Source organism: Camelus ferus, chromosome 3 (genome assembly GCF_009834535.1).
Source record: "Camelus ferus isolate YT-003-E chromosome 3, BCGSAC_Cfer_1.0, whole genome shotgun sequence".
Classification (NCBI taxonomy): Eukaryota; Metazoa; Chordata; class Mammalia; order Artiodactyla; family Camelidae; genus Camelus; species Camelus ferus.
The window spans coordinates 104,650,078-104,671,379 of NC_045698.1; the positions used below are offsets into that span (position 1 = coordinate 104,650,078).

Here is a 21,302-nt window from a genome sequence, read left to right on the forward strand (position 1 = left end):
TTCACCAGCAGCGCGCAGCAACCTCTCCTCCCTCAGCACTGACGCTGAAGTTCCACAGAGAGGACTAGGCAAACACCCCCATCCCAGCCCCCAGGGTTACCACAGCTTTTTGATCCAGGGACTCCCTCCAGCAAGGAGAGCAAACTTGCCCCAGTGTCCTTCCATCAAAAGCCACCTTTTGGTTCCTGCCTAACCTGTACCCTAAGAAACATTTTTTGTTCATTTTAACGGACCAAGGGAAATCAAGCCAACGTTTTCCACAACACTGAACTCTAGGAAGACGAGCTCTCGCCATGACTTCACCTCTGCCAGCCACCACTTCCCTGTATCACCAGCCGCTTCTTCCAAAGGCAACTACAGCACAGTGCCACACACTGGGTCGCAAGCTGAGGGGAAATGCATGTGAAACTGGGACTGGGATTCTGTGAACGACGACTGCAGGAAGCTGGCTAGCACTGGCAGCCTCCGCGCGAACGCTTCATGCAGCGCAGAGTGCGCCCACACACTCGCGGTCACTTACACACACAGCCGGCTACACACTCCGGACATGTACATCTCGCCACACACACACACACACACACAGACACACACACACACACACACACACAGAGCACACTCTTTCTGCTACACATCCAAGACCATCCACAGGGTCCACACATGTACCCGGTCACACACGGTTATGGATGCAAAACCCGTGTTACGCCTCTCTCTCACACTCTCTCACACACACACTCTCTCTCTCACACACACACTCTCTCTCTCACACACACACCCTTTACACACACTACCTCACAGAGCCAGCGAACACACCGGCGGTCTCACAAGTACTTACGTACACCGGCGCCGGGCACTAGCCGCAACCCTAGCGGTCCCACGCCCGAGGCATGTCCGACACAACCCGCCAGCCCACCTACAGCCTGAGCCGCCGCGCAGCCCATCCCTGAGGTAAAGCCGGGTCCGCGGAGCCCGGAGCCCCCAGCCGTCCCCGCCGTGCCTCCCCGCCCCCGCCGCGTTCCCGCGCACACGTGGGCTCGCAGGGCCGTGACCCCCACGCCCTCGCCGCACCTACCCGCCGCCCGAGGCGAGGGAGCGAGGCGCCCTGGCGGACCGGAGCGGCCACCCCTCGCCGCGGAGCCGAGCTTCTGCCGTCGCCGCCGCTGCGCTCCCAGCCGCTGCCTGCGCCCTCCCCGCCGCCCCCTCGGGTGCCGGCTCCAGCCCCCGCGCTGGGAGGCCGGCGGGCGCGAGGCGCAGGCCCAGGGCTGCGGGCGGAGGGACCCCAGCGCCGGCTCACCTGGGCGTGCGCGCCGAGCATCGTCCTCCTCGCGGCCGGCCGAGCGGGGCTCCGGGAGCTCCGCAGCCGCCGGACGCCGGGGTCGGCGGGGCCGCGGCCGGGCGCGCAGGGGAGTGGGCGCCGAGGGCCAGAGGGACCTCACCCCTCGGGGTGGGCCAGCGGACGCCTTCCTGGGGAACCCTGCCCATCCGAGGGAACGAGTCCTGGGCTCACTGCTGGCTCCTGGGTGACCTTGGGCAAGTGGGCTAACCTCTCTGAGTACCCATCTCCTCTGCTGAGAGATAATAAACTTGAAAACTGAAAGCGCTTGTGGTGTCCGCGCCAATGGAAATCCTACCCCTGTACAGCCTGCTTCCTTCTCATGCCTCGGACTCTGCCAGGGCAGGGCTCCTTTGGGAGCAGGGTTCAGAGTAAGCTCTGTTGGCCCTTAAACAGAAGACTCCCAAGTTTTCCAGAGCCAATGTTTCAATTGACTGAAGTCTTCATAAGTGACCCTGTCAATAATTGTTTTGCTTCCCTGCTCTGGAGGAAGGCTATTCCCCTAGCTCTGTCCACTTGTGACCTTGAGCATGTAGTGAGGCCAGAGCCCAGCCTCACTGAGAAATAGGGACCATAAACTTGCAGTCCTGTTGAGTCTCTCCAGAGCTTCTGCCTATGTGTCACTAGTGAGTTGTAGTATCTGTGGGGAACTGAGACAGAATGGAAAACCTTTTTCCCCAACACATCTTTCCAAGGCCTCAGATTCCAGGGACAGAACAATTCAAGAGTTAAGCAACTTCAAGAAAGGAAGGGGAAAGAAAACTCTTCCTTTGGTGAGACAGGTGAGGCACCAAATGGCCTACTGGCCAGATAACTCCCCCATTCCAGGACCACTGAGTCTGCGTGGGAACTTGACAAAACAGAGGCACTGTGACAGAAATTAACCTCCAAAAGCAAACAAATCTTTCCAGGCAATCTTAAAAATTATTAACTTACAATTGTGAGCACAACCCAAGTGAACTGGAAATTTAAACTGACCAACCTATTCATTCCAGAAACTTCTAAGCTGGTCCCTTCCTCAGATTCTCTCTGTTGATATTCCTGCCTCTCACTTCCCCCTTCTTTTGCCAACCCCAAATGTCTGTATTTCTTCCCCATCCTGCTTGTACACTTTTTCTACCTTTTCCCTTTCCCATCTCAGTTTCTCCCCACCCTAGGTATCTCTTTACCTTCTTTGTGTCCTGTCTCTGTCTCAACACTTCTCACTCTCAGCCATTCTTACCCATTATTTCTCTCCCTGGCATGTATATGTCTTGAATATTTATTCATGTTATATGCCCCATTCAAAATTTGAAAGTGTAAAAATGGTCAGTTATTTCTCTAAAGATAAGATCCAAACTTAAATTTACCACTACACCACTTTCCTAAACCAAATACTCTTGATGAGTGACACCATTTCCCTCACGCTCGTGGGAGCACAAAGCCTGAATCATCTCTGAGGTCTCTACCTCTCTTCCCCTTCTCCTCAGCACCCACTTACCTCTTCCCATTTCCCAGGGAGGCTCTTCCCACTCTTCCACAGGTATCTGTTGTTTCCTCCCTATTCCCATTCAACTGAATCAAATGTGATTAAGTTAAGGATATTGAGATGAGAGATTATCCTGGATTGTACAGGTGGTCCTTTAGAAAGGTCCTTGAAAGGAGAGGTGAGAGGCGCAAGAGGAGGTCAAAAGTGATGCAGTGTAAAAAGGACTTGACCAGCTACTGCTGGCCTTGCAGGAAGAAGAAGGGGTTCTGAGCCAAGGAATGCAGAAGCTGGGGAGGTCAAGGAAACAGATTCTCCCCTAGAATCTCCAGACAGGAAGGCAGCCCTACAGACATCTTTATTTTAGTGCAATGAGACTCATGTCAGACCTCTGCTCTAGAGACCTGTATGATGATATATTTGTGTTGTTTTAAGCCACTAAGTAATTTGTTGTAGCAGGAATAGGTACCTAATGCAGTACTTCTCTTTTACTGATGGAGGTATACACAAATGCCGTATCTTGTTATTAATAGCAATCTAAGGTAGCCCCTACTTTAAGCCATTTTGCTACACCCAAACCTTATGCTTCAAGCAATTTGCTCTCTGAACCCCTGCTTTTCTTTTTTTGTCTGTACCAGTGCTTGCAAAGTCCTCTCCAGAGTGCCGTCCTCCAGGTGTGGTCCTGTCCTACCTCTCTTCAGTGCTCATGGGTTCCATGGAGCTGCTCCTGATCTCTTACTTCTTTGCTTCTGTAAAACTTGGTATTTTTCAAAGTATATTCCATTTCAAATGGTGCTTTCTAATGGGAGAGAAGGGAACAAGAGAGAAGAACAGACTTTATATGCACAGGTTGAAACTGCTCTAGGCTCTCTGTTCCCACAAGGCTGTTTCCCTCTCTGTACTGCAGCACTAACCACCACACTGTGTGACTGTGAGTTATTTACAGGTCGACTTGGCCGCTGGTGAGTGCCTCCAAAGTGGAGACCAGGTCTTACCTCCCTTTCTACATCCCAGCTCCTAGATCCATGCAAGGCACACAGTGGGGATTCAGTAACTGGTTTTTGAATGAATGGATCAAGCAAGCAAGTGCAATGTCTGGTTGTGTTGAACAGATAGGGCTATTAACAATGTTTTCTTGCACCATCTGTCTCTATTTAGCTGGGCTGGTCAATTGAAGCATCTCAGTTAGTGAAATGTGGTTTTAAATGTGGCTGCTTTGAGGCATCGCTCAAAACATAGACTTTTCCTTTCTTTGGCTTTTGTTTGTTTGTTTTTGTTTTGCTTTTGCTGGAGAACATTCCCACAGTAAAAGTTCTTTTTTTAATCAGCTTTATTTAAAAGGGCTACTATTATTAGTAAAATGACTATAAACATGCTAACTCTTTGGCCCAATAATTCTACTACTTAAAATGCATCATAAGTATAATAAGCCTAGGTACACAAAGATTTACCTAAGAGAATGTTCACTGCAGGATCTTTTATAACAGTGAATAACTGAAAATAGCCCAAATGTAATGGGGGATTAACTAAACATACTATCTCTACCATAAGATACAATTAAGCTATCAAACATGATTGTCAGTTGATACTTGTTATATAGAAAGACATTTATGAATATTTTTATATTCTTTATGTGTATGTTTATTTTCTAACTGCCATATAATAAGCCTATATTTAAACTTTAGGTTCAATTATTATTTTTTTAAATAGCTTTGCCTCCAAAAGGAAAATTGTATAAAACCTCGATATTTTTCCACATTCCAAGAAAACACATTTACAGATGAGATTCAATTCTCTGATGGTGGCAAAAGAAGGGAAAAGTCACAAAAGGCTTGAAATATAATCTGGGCTTATCTTCAAATGACAAATGCTGGATAGGCTGTGGAGAAAAGGGAACTCTCCTACACTGCTGGTGGGAATGTAGTTTGATGCAGCCACTGTGGAAAACAGTATGGAGATTCCTCAAAAGACTAGGAATAGACTTACCGTATGACTCAGTCATCCCGCTCCTGGGCATATATCCAGAAGGAACCCTACTCCAAAATGACACCTGCACCCCAATGTTCATAGCAGCACTATTTACAATAGCCAAGACATGGAGACAGCCTAAATGTTCATCAACAGATGACTGGATAAAGAAGAAGTGGTATATTTATACAATGGAATACTACTCAGCCATAAAAACTGACAACATAATGCCATTTGCAGCAACATGGATGCTCCTGGAGAATGTCATTCTAAGTGAAGTAAGCCAAAAAGAGAAAGAAAAATACCATATGAGATCGCTCATATGTGGAATCTAAAAACAAAAACAAAAACAAACAAAGCATAAATACAAAACAGAAACAGACTCATAGACATAGAATACAAACTTGTGGTTGTCAAGTGGGCAGAGGGTGGGAAGGGATAGACAGGATTTCAAAATTGTAGAATAGATAAACAAGATTATACTGTATAGCACAGGGAAATATACACAAGATCTTATGGTAGCTCACAGAGAAAAAAATGTGACAATGAATATATGTATGCTTGTGTATAACTGAAAAACTGTGCTCTACACTGGAATTTGACACAACATTGTAAAATGATTATAAATCAATAAAAAAATAATAATCTGGGCTTATCTTCATTCCATTAATTCATTGATTCTAGGAACATTTATTGTACCATCTCAATTAAGGCTTTTGACAGCAAGCAACAGCAAAGGACTCTAGCTAACTTAAGCAAAAGAAATTATTGGAACGCTATTTAGGGACTCATAGAATCACTGAGATGCTGGAAGCCAGGCTTGGAGAAGCAGGTACCAGGAGAGCTCCAGACAGCCAAAAAGCAGAAAGTTCACAGAGAACTCCATCAGGACTGTTAGCCACCCCTCCTGACATGGTGAATGGCTTCCACCAGTTCTCCATCCTTGGGTCGCCCAACCAGGTTCTCATGGGACAACATGCCACACAGGACAAAGTTAGCTTTGTTTCTCCTCCTTACCCTGTCCTGAATCAGAGAGTGAGGAACAAAGGATCAGGTCCCTCCACCAAGACTGCACACAACTGGGGAGCTTTGACTTCCCCAGCAAATTTGGGGTTCTGTTAGGAAAGCAAATATGGAAGCTAACAGCATGAAAATAATAAATGGCCACTATGGGCCTCTGAGATGTGCCAGCTATCAGGCTGGTCTTCCTTCCAGGCGCAGTTTCTCTGCCAGGAAGCCTCTGGTACAAATAGCTCAGTGGAGCTACCAGCGCAGAAACACCACTCAGAGGAGACTGAGAAAGCTTTGATTCTGTTATTTCATTTACAAACTTGAAACATGTTAAGGGTTTCTATTGCTAATTTCTTCTAGTCTGCAGATACAAGTACTATTTTTCTTTTCTGGTTGTCCACACTTTGCTCAACTGGTACAAATATCCTGTTATGTATTTACTGCATAGCAGTCTGCCATGGGCTTAAAGCTCTTATCAGCACCATACCATGGGGGGTTATCTTAAAAGTCTCAAGGCTTGTTTTAAGCTAATTTTACTTTGGGTGCCTTAGCTGCATGATGCAGTCATGTGTGTGTGTGAGAGAGAGAGAGCGAGGGGGAGAGAGAAAGTAGGCAGAGAACAAAGAGAAAGGACAAAGAAGATAGAAATCAAATTCCAAATCCAAATTGCTAAAATAAATCAAGTGCTTCTCTTGAACTCACAAACTGGAAGCCTGCATACCTTCCATCCACTTAAGAGCTGCTAAAAATTTAAACAGTTGGACAAAATTTTAACACAGCTGCAAAAGAATGGAAACCAAACTGTGAATACCTTTCCTATAATGAAGCCAGGGTAACTGGCTTCATTTTAATAAACACTACAGAATAAATAAGACCCTAGAAAAAGACACTGTGGCATCCAATGGGCACATGAGGCACTCACGGGAGTCTTTTGTTTACCTTAGACAATTATTCTGTTAGGAAGCAACTGCTAACAAAACCTCCTCTAAATGAAGTTGCAAATGGAGAAACATTTACAATGTGCTGCTTGTAAGAATCAAATCTCCCACAGAGGGCTGTGTTTATTCTCACTTTGCTACACATCCTGGAGTGTATGATTATCTCCCACTCCTCCAAACCCAAATTAGACCTGTTGAAGGAGGCTTGTAGCTCAGACTCCTTAACTCGGCCTCCATAAAGCTCTTGTCCTTTGTCTTCTGCCCCAGCTCACACTCTCTGTTCTCCCACTGTGCTCTTGCCATGCTAGTTTCTGGTCCTGCAGAGCCCTTTCTGGCCTCAGGACCTTTGCATTTACTGTTTCATAAACCTAAAGTCTTCTCCTCTGCTTCAAGCTAAGTATCTCTTTTACAGAGAGGTTTCCCCTGAGCACATATCCCTCATCCCATTATTTTTTTGTCCTAGACTCTGTTTATGTCACTTTCAGTCCTTATCTCACTCTAACTAATTCACAGATTTTTTTTTTAAACTTTCTTTCTCTCTAGTAAAATGTAAGCTGCTAGAGGTAAGACATTCTGCACTTCAGAGGGAGCCTGGCCTAGGGTGGATACTCCCTGGTAAGAGCTGGACGGATAGAAATACGAAGAGGACAACTGGATTTCCATTTGATCCCCTGTGCTTTCCAGGGCGGTCAGAGTTGCCCAGGAACCAAGGGCCCTTGGAGGCCAAAGAAACCCACAACCATGTGGATGGAAGGATGATCACTGACTTCTGTGATAAGATAAGAGACTTGTGTGCAGGAGGGGCTGTGAAAAGGAACAGGTGGTTCAGATGCTGTGACATTATGTCTGCAACTGAAAAGTGGATGAGGACCTAGAGAAGGAGGTGAGAAGCTTCAGGTTGCCTCTAATCAGGAAAGATCTGCCCAGAAGTCAGTCAGTTCCAATGGGAATTAACAGGATTGAGCAAGAGAGTATGAGATCACATAAATTTAAAGATAGGGTGCTCTTAGTCTGTGTGAACCTGCTTTGAACATGAAAAGCCGGCTGCCTGAATTAGCAGAGAATAGAGGCAAATAAAGGGCGGCCAAGCAGAGTTATCACTGTCCAGATAAGAGGTTCCTGGCTCTTTTTTGTGCTTAGCTGTTCTTTGTCCTCTAGACTTCCTCATATTGTTGGGTTTAATCTATTTATGCTTGAAAAGACCATTATCTAATCCATGTTTTATTATCAATAAAAATCAAACAAATGAATATTTAGCCTATTGGGAAGGAAAATTAGAAAATAAAATCTTCCAAGAACAGCCAAGTCACAAGAAAAACATCATGAGTGTGATCTGCCAGGCAAAACTCTGGCACAACTGAAACTTTATAATTTAATTTAAAATTTAGATGTAGTAAAAATTTGCTGTATTTTTTGGTATGCAGTTCTGTGAGTTTTAACTAAGTTATAGAATTGTGTAAACACTACACATTCAAGAAATGGCAAACTGAATTTTAACATGGACAAGGGTATTTGGATATAAATTTTAAATACTATATTTAATGGGACATTTTTGACTACCTTTGGCTAGTGTGAACAAATCTCTTCCTTCTCCACACTGCCCATTGTCCCCTGCACTATATCAGTTTACCCCATTCACAAACTTGGAAGATTTTCCCCCTGTTTCTAGAAGATAGAGTTCTAATGAGAGCAGAGCTACAGTGAGTAGAAGAGAAAAGTGGGGGATAGAGAGCAGCCTCCCACCTTACCAGATTCCATGGACTGGTTTGAGTTGTAGAGAGAAAGGATTAGAAGCAAAAACCAATAGGTGCTTTCAGGAAGGATTTGTGAGAGGCTGAGCATATGACAAGACTCTGTGTTCAAGGGCCCAAGTAATGAAGCAAGGCTCAGACTCAAGGAGGAAGCCTGTCCTTGCCCCTGGAGAGGCAGATCATTCAGAGCCAGACTCCTTGGCACAGATACTGGTGGTGCCATCACCAGCAGCACAGTGGGCAACGGAGGTGGTCAGAGCAGAGTGGGACAAAGTGAGTATGGCTGACATCTTCGGATGCTGAGCACATGTGTGGAATTTCTGTGGGGTCTCCCACAGATGATAAGGAGGCACTTACAGCAGGGTGGTTAGTGGATGATTCGAGCTATCATTTCATGTTGAAAGAAGGGCAACCTGGGTAAATAGGGGGTTGGCAAATATCTGTCCCACAGATGTTTTACTAGTTTCTCTGTGGCAGACCCTGTACTCAACCATGGGGGATATGCTAAATAAGATAAGAGGATGTATCCCTCTTTTTCAAAGCACTCAGAGCCAACAGAGGAGATAAGGTTGGACACAGATAATTTCAACACATTGTAAAAATTAATAAGGTAAGCATAGGTAGCAAATGGAGCGTATGGCATTTATTATTGCTGTTGTTATTTTATGACTACACAACATTTATTGAACGCATACAATTTGCTAGTCATTTTGCTAAGAAAGGTAAAGGAACTTGGTATTGAGATGACGTGACATGGCTAGAAAGGGAGAGGGCCAAGATTAGAATTCAGGCTGTCTGCCTTCAAAGCCTTTGCTGAGTGCAACAATGAGATAAAAAATCGTAACAATAACAGCAGTGTATAAGCAACATTAATGGTTGATGACAGTATATGTATTGGTCACTTAACTATCATACTATTTCAAGAGCTATTATGCAGAGAGAAATAATAAAATCGAACTGGACTTTTAATGCATGAGAAGGCAAAACAGGCTAGGATATTACAGAGAAACAATTCAGCCTGGTGTAAGACTGTCGTAACATTTGGAGCCGTCTAGCACCGTAGGTACCAAAGCACAGGCTGGGCGCCATCTGCTAGGAATGCTAAAGCAAGAGCCCCTGTTCCAGGTGTGAAGTTCAACATCACCTCTGCTACTCCCCCAGTTCATTGATTCTCTTTCTTTGAGGTTTGAAAATCTCAGTCTCTTGCCAGCTCCTTTTCCGGCTAACACTTAAATGTCAAAGCCCTTCCTCTTCTTTCACTCTCTACATACACTATTCATTTCATTCACTGTGCTTGCTTTAATTATCATTTTCCGCCCCAGCCCAGAATTTTTTCTGAGGCATTTAAGAAGACTTAACTAGGATGGTCAGAATGTCTATTTCTCAATCTCAACATTATATAAATGAAGGTACTGGCAAAGTTGGAGAGGTAAAAGTGGAAAGGTGTGATGAATGGGTGAAGGAACCTTAATATCCTTATCATACAACATAGGAGTCAAGAGATGTCCATCCCTGTGGTTAATGGAATAAGCAATGGTTTTATTATGCTATTTAAAGTTGCAGAAGTGACCACAGAAGGAACTGAGGATGTGATATTGGGAGGTCAACAAACAACCACAAGTAAAGAAGTAGAGAAGTATCCTGCTCTGGACAGTAAGGTGTAAGGATACATATCATGAAATGCTCCACCCATCTCTGTCATTCTGGGGAGAGACAGTCTAGGGGCAAAAACAATGCATAAGTAAGATGAGCTAGAGAATCTCTGAGAAATGGAACAGAAGTCTGGAGGATGTTATTATCAGCTGGATCAAACTGTACCTGAAGCCATAAATAACCCTTAAATCATTTACTTATATAAAGCAATATATGTTTTCTGATTACCTACACAATATTCTTCATCTACTTTTATGAGTAATAAAACTCCAGTTTTATTCAGTGGTGTACTGATCCCAAATAAATGACTGAGCTCCCGCCAATGAACTTTAAAGATGTGCCATATGGACTTTCCAGGAAGACTCCTTCAAGGTGCTTGATACGGATCCAGCATGCCGTATTTCTTTTGCTCCTTACTCCTTCCTGCTGTGTGAGCAGAGCTGCTTTAGAAGCAAGCATTTTGAAACTTTGGAAATGGAAGCCATGAGGGAGCAGGATACTTGCACAGCCCAGATCCCTACTGAATGTGGAGCTTACTAGCAAAGACTGACTGCATATCTTCAGGTTTTTTTTAACCTGAGAAAATAAATGATAAAGTGTTCAAGCTACTATTAATTTGTATTTTCTATTATATTCAGTAAACCTATTCCTGACCAATATAGCTGGTATTTTTGTAATTTGAAAATTAAACAGTCCTGATAGATGAACTCAAACAAAAAGTTCTCTTCTCTGGAGACAGCTGATTCTTGGTTGGTTGGGAAAATAGACAGATGACTATCACTCTTCCTACAAGTACTTCATTATTTGACTTTTTTAAACTTTGATATAAAAAAAGATGAAGATAATACAATTAGTCACAAAGAAGCCACAGAGTAAAAGGAGTGAAACACCAAATACGTGATCTGTGGGAGCTCTAGGGCTACACATAAAGATTAGTGTTTGTTTTTCACCATATTTTTTTTTTAAGATTAGTTTTATACAGGAATCTGAAATAGTTCTCTGTCTAAGGGGACTTTTAAATGATGGAGGAAATCACTAGAAAGCATTGTGTACATGTGTATACACACACAAACATAATCAAACATGGCCTCACAGACTATTATTAAATGATATGGGAAAATAGTCACAAGATATTATTAAGAGAAAAAGAGTAGAAAGCCTAACATAACATTTAATAACATCCCACTTATAGAAATGCCTGTGGTACAGGATTAAAAATATATGAAGAAGTTCACAAAATACTAAAGTTGTTGTCTCTTGGTAGCAGAATCATAGTTCATGCTTGCTTTTTTCACTTACACTTTTCAGTATTTGTCAAATTTTCTATATTGAGTAAGTCTTATTTGATGATCAGAAAAAAAAAGCAATATGCTTTCTTTTAAATGTGTTAAAAATATTTCTTAATTGAAAAGAGTCCTAAGCATTGATAACATAGCTAATTGGGAACACCAGCTGTCATCTGCTGTGTTGAAGGAGACTAGAGTTGCTGAATGTAACCACATCTGGGCTCAGAGCGATGGGAATGGAGCAGCCTGACTCCAAAGGCAAACTGGGCTGTCCTCACAGTCATGCCGAGGACCACACTCTCAGAGCTCAGAGTAGCAGGTGTGGCCTGAGACAAAGCTGTCAAAACAGAGAGTGCGTTCCACACACTCTAAACAGACATGAACATAGAAACAGAGCAACTCACCTCCATGTAAGGGCAGCCAGCCCAGGCAGCCAGGTTTTACTCTGGCTTCTTCCATCTTCTATCCAGGGATGGACCCGGGGAAGTGGAGTAGGGAAGACGGAGGAGCATGTGACAGGGGCATGAGGTAGCACACACTCAGGGCTGGTGTCCTTCCGCACACTGAGGTGATAACAAAGCCTGGCTTTGTGTGTTTTACAGCTTCCAGTATCTTTCTGATCCAGAAGGCAGCCTGGGTCATAAAGTACCTGGAGGAGAGAAAATGAAAGAAAGTACAAAGTTGATATAGATATTCTCTCCTGTTGGCACCAGTAAATATAATAAAGTCCCGATTAAGAACACAAAGTCAAAGAGGCGCCTTTGAAATGAATTAACCAATTGGCTTTTAAAGACAAAGCAAAATTATCATGATCTTAGGGGGAAAATCTTAAGCAAAAAGAAAAAAAAAGTAAATATTTACCTGGCAAATGAACTGAAAATTTGATGGCCCTTCTCCAAGCTTCATTGTATAGTCTAGAAAATGAGGTAATTAGACAAGATCAACATTTTAAAACTTTTGGTAAGTTACACAGTAAAATTACCTGAAGAACAGGATTCTAATATAAGATTGACACTAGTTCATTAATAGATTAGTTCTCTTGTCTGCACTTGTCCCATGCAGTTTAAAACACAAATGCTTTAAAAGGCAACAATTTGCCATTCTAGTCTAACTCTTTTCCATGCAAGTTCTCACAAAGTTTGTATCATGGCTTCTCCAAAACTCAGCATCCTTCCACTCTACACACTGCCTTCTGCAGTTGAGCAAGTCTGGTACTAGGACCTTTTTCCATGTTCCTTTTCCTTTTAGTTTCTGGCTCCTCCTTTTTCTAACAATAATGATAATGACAGTAGTAACACTGAGATAAAAGGTAAACTACTCATCTGACCCCTCAGGAACAACACCCATAAGGCTGCTGGGCATTTGTTTTTTTTAAATGAGGAAACCCTTTAAATTTTCTGAGCAGCTAAAGACAAGGATGGTCTCTTGATTCATCTCTGACTCCTCAGCACCTGGTACAGCATCGGATATAAAGGCTACTCAGCCACTCTTGTAAGAATAGTGAATGAAATCATGAATTCTTCAGGCCCACCAGAGTGACATACTTCACACTCCGCTCTCATAAAATCCTCCTCCTTCAGGATCTTCATGCATCATGGACCCATAAGAAGCCAATATTATCTACCAGAAGGGATGGGAGATAATACGCAACTTCATTTTACTTGCCAAATTCAATTTTATATGCTTGTCAAAAAATAGAGAAAAACAACAGTTTAAATACATCAAGGCAATTCTGCCCTCCATTCCCGACTGCATGTCGTAGAGTTAGCACAAGATGGGACGAGCGAATTTCGTTTCCCTTATTTGCTCTCAGTTTTCCTGGCAAACGTTTTCACTGTGCTTTGTGATTTTAGTGTCTAAAGTGATACATTTTTCATATAACATGTCCCCTAAATACAACCAACCAACATCACCTGACACTCAACTAAAGAAGCAGCAATCCATTCTAAGATGGAGAAGAAGTCAGCTGAATTGGGTTTATTCCGAGATAGCAGGCTGGTTTCCAACGTTGTCCTTTATAAAGAAACTTATTGACACTGTAATTTTGCCCATATGTTATTTTCACCTTTCAATTAATTTTGGAGACCAAGTCTAAGATGCAAGTGCACTGTAAATATCTACAAAGTCTCAGAAGAGTGATCTGTGATGTGTGTGAACACGTGTATGAGTGTGTGTGTGTGCATAGCCACATGCACGTGCATTGCTGTGACAGGCAGGATGCAGCTTTAGGCAAAATGGAAACTCACTTTCCATCACAGCGCTTAACATCTTGCCACTTTCGTTTTCCCTTAGTAGTTAAGAAACTCAATTTTGCAGTAACTGTACAGGTCCCTGCTCAAAAAAAAAAAAAAAAAGATTTTTTCCTTAAATTGGGCATATGCTCTTTTCAAAGGGAAAATGAGATCAGAACTGGAGGCAAAGAGAGTTGAGGCATTAGACCATAAGACAGTGGCCACCAGAGAAAGATGGATTCAGTGAGAAAGACCTATGGAGACATACCTATGGCTTGAAAAGTACTTGTGTATTCCGTCATTCACAGGAATTGAAGCTATACAGACAGCATCCAAGTTACAAGCTACGTAACACTGGACAAGTGATTCCCTGCTGTAGACCTCATCTCTAAAATGGGCATAACCATGGTACCTACCTCACAGGATTACAATAAAAATTAAATGAGATAATACATGTAAGTGCTAAGGTACATTATCAGGCATGCCAAATTTACTCAATAATAAGTTATTGTTATCACTCTTCAATCATAAAATGAGGGTAAGATTACATAGTCCCTCCCAGTTTTGATATTTTAGCATATCACTGTCCAAAAGAAATATATAACCTACATTTTAAATTTTCTAATAGTGATATTTTAAAAAGTAAAAAGAAACCAGTGAAATTTGTTTTAATAATGTTTTATTTAATTGTATGTATGTGAAATATAATTTCAGCAGGTAATCAATGTAAAAACCGTTAATGAGATATTTTGCATTCTTTTTCTTATACTCAGTCTTTGAAGTTAAATGTGGGTTACACCTTGAGTACATCTCAGTTTGGATTAGTTGCATTTCATGTGCCTAATAGCCACATGTGGCTGTTGACCACCATATTGAACAGCACAGTTCTGGTATAACAATGAGTTAGTTCAGTTTTAAACGTATTCAATTTGCTTTGGCTGAAAGACATCTAGAAAGCAATGCCTCCAAGTTACTTGAAGGTTAAGCATTGAGACCGTGGATGAGAGACTAGACTAGAAATAGATATGAAGAAGCTATCCACATTGTTAATGCCACAAGCATGGGTGACTATCACCACCAAGACTGAAATCCTTCCTAGAAGGTCATCCATTAGGTTAAGGCATTATTAGGTCCACAAAAAGTTACAGGGAAATTCATTACCTTGAATAACGGTTGCTATCACTATTTGGATTTCTCCATAGGCAGGTGAGAGAGGAAGGAAAATTACATTATGCTTGCATTTCTGATTAAAGCCCAGTTAACCTTTTAGGGTTTTCTATATATAGTAACATGTCATCGGCGTATAGTGACACTTTTACCTCTTCTTTTCCAGTTTGGATCCCTTTTATTTCTCTCTCTTGCCTGATTGCTGTGGCTAGGACTTCCAAGACTATGTTGAATTTTGAGTTTTTCACCATTGAGTACTATGCTGGCTGTAGGTTTGTCCTATATAGCTTTTATTTGTTGAGATACATTCCCTCTACACCCACTTTGGTGAGAGTTTTTATCATAAATGGGTGTTGAATTTTATCAAATGTTTTTCCTGCATCTATTAAGATGATCATGTGGTTTTTGTCCTTTCTCTTGTTGATGTGATGTATTACATTGATTGATTTGCATATGTTGAACCACCCTTGTGTCCCTGGGATGAACCCCACTTGGTCGTTATGTATAATCTTTTTTATGTGCTGTTGGATTCTATTTGCTAGTATTTTGGTGAGGATTTTTGCATCTATGTTCATGAGTGATATTGGCCTATAATTCTCTTCTTTGGTAGTGTCTTTGCCTGGTTTTGGTATCAGGGTGATGGTGGCTTCATAGAATTGAGTTTGGGAGTATTCCCTCCTTTTCAATCTTCTGGAAGAGTTTGAGAAGGACTGATATGAGTTCTTCTTTGTATGTTTGGTAGAATTCCCCGGTGAAGCTGTCCGGTTACCATTTGACCCAGGAATCCTGCTCCTGGGCATATACCAGAAGGAACCCTACTCCAAAATGACACCTGCACCCCAATGTTCATAGCAGCACTATTTTACAATAGCCAAGACATGGAAACAGCCTAAATGTCCATCAACAGATGACTGGATAAAGAAGATGTGGTATATTCATACAATGGAATACTATTCAGCCATAAAAACCAACAACATAATGCCATTTGCAGCAACATGGATGCTCCTGGAGAATGTCATTCTAAGTGAAGTAACCCAGAAAGAGAAAAATACCATATGAGATCGCTCATATGCGGAATCTAAAATAAAAAAAAACAAAAACAAAAACAAACAAACAAAACAGAAACAGACTCATAGACATAGAATACAAACTTGTGGTTGCCAAATGGGTGGGGGGTGGGAAGGGATAGACTGGGATTTCAAAATGTAGAATAGATAAACAAGATTATACTGAATAGCACAGGGAAGTATATACAAGATCTTATGGTAGCTCACAGAGAAAAAAAATGTGACAATGAATATATATCTGTTCATGTATAACTGAAAAATTGTGCTCTACACTGGAATTTGACACAACATTGTAAAATGATTATAAGTCGAGAAAAAATGTTAAAAAAAATAAATGTTAAATAAATAGTGACTAAATCCTATTTATTTTTAACAATAATTAAAAGTTAATGGACAAGCAGAGTGTAATAATCATCATAGGAATGTAAAAATAGTTTTATGTTAGTACTTGAACCAGAAAAATATTGACAATGAACTGTGAAGCAAAGAGAATCATTGTGTGTGTGTATGCACACACGTGCGTGCACACGAGTCATGTGACCTGCTCAGGAAGGACTGACTTAGCTGTTGACCTAGGAATCTAAAAAGATTTCAAGGAGACACACACCAGAAGACAGGGAGGAATAAGCAGATAGAATGGCAGAGCAGGAATTGATAAGATATAGAAACTGTCACCAGTGGTACTTTGGTTGATCTACCCCAAAGGAGCTGTCTAATGAGCCTTCCCACAGCCCATAGAAAAGAGTTCACTGAAATTAAACCCTTTTCAGGGCTCTACACACAGTGGAAATGGCTTCTCATTGTATCCACCTATGACACCTAGACTATGGAATGCAAAATGATTACACTTTTGAATTAATTTATTTTGTCTTTTAATGAGTGAAACGAAGAGCTAGATTAAGCTCCCATATGTTAATTCTACCATACCTAGGCTTGAGCCTGGCTCTGCTATCTGACCTGGAACCTAATCTCCCCAAACCTTGCCTTACTGAAAGGGAAACAGGGCAGCCCCTCATTCACAGGAGTGTTGTAAGGCTTGAACGAGGCTTGCAAGCCTCTAGGCTTAGTGCCAGGCACCTCACTATTAGTTTTTAGTTTGGCAGATTATAACCAAGAATAAGCATTGTATGATTCTATACATTTTGCTCCATGTTATGCATTTAATTATTTGGGGTAGTTGAGGAGAAAGAATCAATAAAAATGCCAACAAGGAAGGCAATTTTAAAGAATGTTATTACCACATTCAAACATAAAATAGAAGAGAAAAATGTATTCTGGCTTCATGAGAAGAAGCTTTAGTAGCATTGTGATACCCCTGTGACACAACATTATCTTCTGGGGATGGGAATTCAATAGAAGGAAATTAAGTTCTGAGCCTCATTCAAGGGAGTTTAGCTATTAAAATATAAATGTATGGCCTCACTTATCAGATAGTTCCTGGTCCTGAGAAACTACTGTGGCCTCCCCTCTATGTACCTCAGATTTCTCACCTGTAAAAGGAGAGCATTGTACTAAGATCCCTCATCTCCTTCTGCTTCTCACATATTGGGATTTTACGTCTGTAGTGGAATTGAGTTCTGCAGATTTTATTAATGAGCATTTGAGAAAACAAAAATAATTAGCTTTTGGATGTCCTTCCCCACCCAGGAAGGGAGATCCTCCCTATCATTCTTGGGATTGTAGGATGCAGGATCTGAAGGAAATGATGTGGGTGAGGGTAACAGAAGGGACACGAGGATTTGGGGAGAAAGAGGGCAGAGACACTGGAAGGGAGAGTCTGCAGTTTGATAGGTGGTGGGGAGAAAGGAGGAAAAGAGAGAATTTGAAAGTCCGTAGGGATTATGTGTCCACTTCAGTTGTTGAGACATACTTAGAAAGGATTTGGTTTATTTTTAAATGGCTGTAGATAGCTGGTATGTTTTGCTGGAATCCCAGTCCTTGACCAACCAGGGTACCCCTTCTACCACCTGCTACCCAACAGCATTATCAGGTGCTTGGTAATTATCTTCCTACTAGTTGCAGACAGTCACCTAGTCAGGTTTATGCCCCTTCAGATTGATACACCCCTCCCCACCCCACACAGACTCTAAGGTAGTCTCTGACATGAAATTATTGACTATATCTCAAAGGTGGCTACTTAACTCCTTTGATGTGGGAACACCTAACATGACAAACATTTAGTTATTTCCTTTTCTCATATAGTTCACAATTTTCTTTACCTAGACTCACATCCATCCTTTGCACAGGACATAAGCAATGGGTAGAATGTATTTTTTTTAATTTTCAGAGGTTTAATTCCTCTCATTTTTTTCCCTTGTGTGTTTCAACTCTTCTTAATGTTTTTAAATTGAAATAGGAAAATAGTTGACAACTGATGAGAGATTTCCTCCCACTCTTCCCCCTCTCCCTTTTCCAGCTAACTCCAGGACAATTTTCAAACACAGTTTAGGCACTGACTCTCCAGAAGTGCTCTTGACTTCTCTCCTTAACGACGTAACACCTTGTGCACAGCCCATCGCATTATCACCGTGTATTGAGATGACTCGCGTAGGTCCCCTGACCTCCCTGGTAAGCACTATATCTTGTTCACCTCCTTTTCTACAATGCCAGGCACAGCATCTGGCACTGAGCAAGTCTCAGTAAGTACTTGTTGTCCTCAATCCCCTATGAACAGCATATTATGAAGCAGCTCTTGAAGAATCAATCCTGTATGGTCCATTTTCCTTTGCTGAAGCCCATAGGGGTGGGAAAAATAGGGAAAGTCCCTCTCTAGGTTCCCATGGGAACCAAAATAAATGCAGTAACAATTAGAAGAGAAATGAACATACTAAAAATATCATTTTAAAAGAATGTCACTTCTTTAAGTATTCACTTTATACCTGCTGCCCTTTCTTCTAAGAGAATGTTTAAGACAGCTTATGAAATGATGGCTTTTTCTAACTTACAAAGCTTACTTCCTTTATCCTAATCATACAGTTTATTTGTATATTGTTATGGACTGAATGTTTATTTCCCCCCAGAATTCATCTGTTGAAATCCTAACCCACGATGGTGAGGCCTTTGGGATGTAATTAGGTCATGAGGGTAGAGCCATTATGAAAGGGATTTGTGTCCTCATAAGAACCGACAGGAGAGAAATGATTTTTCTCTCAGCCATGTGAGGATGAATGAGAAGATGGCAGTCTGCAAACTAGTAAGGGGACTCTCACCAGAGACCAGAACTGCAGGCACCTTGATCTTGGACTTCCCAGCCTCCAGAACTGTGAGAAATAAACATCTCTTGTTTAAGCCCCCCAGTCTATGAAATTCCGTTATAGCAGCCCAAACTGACTATGACAGAAATATATATGTAACTGCAAGGTCTGTATCTATGACCCTCTCTCAGTCATTTATTCACTCATTTTTTTCACAAGTGGCCAACAACATGCCAGACACCATGGTAGGTTCTGGGGACACAACCATGACTAAGAGAGCCAGAGGAGTTCTTCCCTCACAGACTTCACAGTCCAGCAGGAGAAACAGACAACTTAAAAAGCAAGCAAACAAACAGACTTACCAACTGCATGGGGGACATGCAGGAACTAGCAAGGAGACTAGTTGAGGGAGAGTGGGGATGGCTGTCTCTCAAGACCTGGGGCAGGACTGCCAGGCAGAGAGAGTCGGTTGAGGAAGGGAGAGAGGGTTCATGAGGCCCAGAGGAGGGTACAAAAGAAGGAAACTGACTACGTGTGATGGAGAGGAATTCAGTCACTGAAGCATTATGAGCAGCAGTGTGTTATATAATCCAGTATACACTCCAAAGATCACATGGTTGCTGCATAGAGCTGCAGTTTTGACAGGGTGAGTAACAAAATGTGAAAGCCAGGCATGAGATTTTCAAGAGGTTCAACAAGAGATGCTGGTGGTTTAGATGAGGATGGTGGTGGTAGAGATAGGAAGATACGGATGTGCTTGAGGAATATTTTGAAAGGACTTCTTGTGTCATTTCTCTGCTCGAACCCTTTGATGGCTCTTCTTATGGCTTAGCATATAAGCCAAGGGTCCTGCAGAATCTGCACCCCCCTCACTGTTCTGCCATCCTCTCCCACTCATTTGTTCCATTCCAACCACACTCACGCCCTTGCTGTCCTTGAACATTAAAGCCATGCTCTCAGTTCTTTTGTTCCCTTTGCCTGAAATGATTTTCCCCAGGATGTCTGGGTATTCTCATGGTTTACCTCAACTCTTTCTACCTTGGCTCTAATGAATCTCAACAGAGCCCTCCATGACCATGTTGTTTTAAATTGCATGCCCCCACACCCCAGCAATCCTTACAACTCTTCCTGCCTTAATGTTCTTCTTGGCACTTTCCACCTTCTAACATGTTGTGTCATTTTGGTTTTTATTTTGTTCATTGTCTGACTCCCTGTACTGGCATGAGGAAAGCTTCCATGAAATCCCCAGAATGTGGAACAGAGTCTGCTACATGGTATGGACTCAAAATATCTTGTTTTATAAATGTAGGGGGTCAGGGAAGGAAGAATCAAGGATGATTCCCAGGTTTCAGGTATGGGTTATGCTTTTTAATGAGATGGGAAAAAATGGGGAGGGGAAATGGTTCTTATTCAACTTCATTTTATTCTATGATAAAGTCAGTGTTTAGAATAAAATGGGTTTGAACTTTTTTTCCCAGAAGGTGGAAAATATTAATTTTGAGGAAACTGTGAGACACCTAAGCAGAACAGCTAAAGGGAGGGTTGGGTGCTCCCTCTCTCGCCTTCTCTCCCTTCTCCCTCCCTCCCTCCCTCCACCACTGGCTCCCTTCCTGCACACATCCTTGGACCTTCCTCATCCTGAAGCAGCCTCCACCTTTTTCCAAGATAACCCCACATCTTATCTCTTCCCCTTTTGCCTACTAGCACTTCTTGCATTTGCTTTTATCTGTCACTTCCAGCCACTTATAATCTGGTTTCTGAGTCCCCTGCAAACAAACACAGTGATTTTATCATAGAATACAATCCTCGTGCTCATTTCCCTCAATTCAATCTTCCAAACTACTCTTTCACTTACGAACCATCCCCCGGGCTAATAAATCTGGAGCAAACACACATTCCCCCTCCATCTACTTGTTCAGGCCTTTTTCTCTTTAGTAAGGCCAACTCCTTCCTCTCCATTATCTTTTACAATTAAGCATGGGATTTAAGCTGAAGTGACATGGGATAGCTAGTGGCTTTGGACCAGGAAAGAAAGTCTTTGGTGAATAAAATAACACTGATATTTCACTGCAGAGCCATGAACTCATAAAAATGCATTCTTAATTGCTTCTTTAACACTTTCATCTTGATGCTAGGAATCCTGCTCCTTGCTGGCCTGTTAGAACTCTTTCAATTTTCTGTTTGAATGGCATACTGTTGTAGAGAGGATTAAACGTGGGTAATGCATGCAAAGCAATTAGG

General features: G+C 42.1%; 1 protein-coding gene across 6 annotated transcripts in view; it reads right to left on the minus strand.

The window, feature by feature from the left end:
* HTR4 (5-hydroxytryptamine receptor 4) overlaps window positions 1-21,302 on the minus strand; it is a 353,363-nt gene that overhangs the window by 121,366 nt on the left and 210,695 nt on the right. For 3 of the 6 annotated variants that reach the window (XM_032477069.1, XM_032477072.1, XM_032477070.1), the window contains 3 exons: window positions 12,264-12,316; window positions 11,807-12,051; window positions 3,487-3,594 (listed from right to left, as the gene is read on the minus strand). The gene's annotated coding sequence lies outside the window, so the exon portion shown is untranslated. Of the gene's footprint in view, window positions 1-832; window positions 971-1,069; window positions 1,125-1,291; window positions 1,867-3,486; window positions 3,595-11,806; window positions 12,052-12,263; window positions 12,317-21,302 lie in introns of those variants that run through there. The other 3 variants (XM_032477075.1, XM_032477074.1, XM_032477073.1) reach the window with 3 other exon arrangements.